This window comes from Trichosurus vulpecula, chromosome 3, assembly GCF_011100635.1.
Source record: "Trichosurus vulpecula isolate mTriVul1 chromosome 3, mTriVul1.pri, whole genome shotgun sequence".
NCBI classification, from domain to species: domain Eukaryota; kingdom Metazoa; phylum Chordata; class Mammalia; order Diprotodontia; family Phalangeridae; genus Trichosurus; species Trichosurus vulpecula.
Window position 1 is genome coordinate 88,366,343 of NC_050575.1, and position 1,590 is coordinate 88,367,932.

Here is a 1,590-nt window from a genome sequence, read left to right on the forward strand (position 1 = left end):
GAGGGACTGTGGCCTATACTTTTAACCTTTACACAAACATCAGAATGACAGTGACCATAATGATTATAGTAAGAGCATTTGCTTACATTTACATGCTGAGGGTGTGGTAGGAGGAGCCCCAGGCTTTAAATCATTCTATGCTATACCAGGGGCTACTCTGGTAGACCACTGTTCCACAGTAGGCCAGATAACATGGAAGGTGGATTTCCATTCACCTTGGTTTTCCTGCTCTTGCTGGCCATAAATACTTTGATGTGTTACTTTGTTTCTTTATAATAACACAAAAACAATAACAACAAACATTTATTAAGTGCTTACTATGTGCCAGGAATTATGCCTAACCCTGGAGACTCAAAGAAAGGCAAAAGGAACTCATGGTCTAATGGGTGAGACAACATGCAAATCACTACATATATATGTATATACGCATGCACACACACACACATACACACACACGCACAAGATATATACAGGGTAAACTGGAGGTAATTTCAGATGGTCAGAGTAATTGAGCATAAGCCGCATCTATCTTTGCTTGTGCTCACCATGAATCCTGCAAGCAGAGATAACTAAGTATCCCATAAAATGGGATTCCTTATTGACTTTCAGCTTGCAATGAAACCAGCTTTGCTTTGTATTTGACTTTCCAAAGAGAAAATCCAGAAAGTTCTACTTCAAAGCATCATCGCAGCACACAAGTGATGCTGGAGCTTTGAAGAGCATATCGTCTGAGCATAAGCTTAAAAGGTTTCAAGATGGTTCTGATGATGCATTGAGTCTGCTGTCTGGAAACCAATCTAGGCAAGTATGAAGAAGGGTTGTCATGAGTTGGTTGGCCCTAGGTAATTAGATAATTATTTGGCAATGAAAACCTATTACGCAAAGAAAATTAATAAATAGCCCTTTGCCCCGTGAGGGCCTTTATGTTTCCACAGTGAAAAAGGGTTGGAATAGGGGGCAGAGAAGGCTCAGAATCTCAGGGTGCAGACTACCTATAAGCACTAAATTAACTATCAGTACACTGAATATGAAATCTTTGTTCAGTAGACCCACTACTAGAAGAATTAAACAATATCAATATTGATTTTTCTCCTGATAAATGGAACTGGAAGACAAAAGAAAGTTGAAGTCAATTGGAAGGAAGGCTCATGTGGAAAAAGTACCATGTGTCCAAAAGCACCAAGAAACAATTTCATGGGACACTTGATCATCTTGACTTTCAGTACTGATGATAAACACATACAAAAAGATGACCATAAAGATAACTGCAGCTTATGCAGCAATATCTGTTGCATAGGATTAGATAGAGAAGTTAATAAGATCCTCTAAACCAAGTCAATATATATTTTGTGACTTCAATGTAAAAGTGGGCACAGGAGTGAAAAGCATATTGGGAAATAAGAAGCCCAAGGAATGCAGACTATTTAGAAGCATCATGGCTATATATTATGGATACCTGCTTTCAGAAAAAAATCGAAAGGTTCTAGAGATGATGAACACTGAATTTCAGGTCTTCATTAATTTCATTGGGGTAGATAGTACCTTCATTGCTGTAAATTGAAACTTCTCTGTTACTTGGTATTAGAGTTG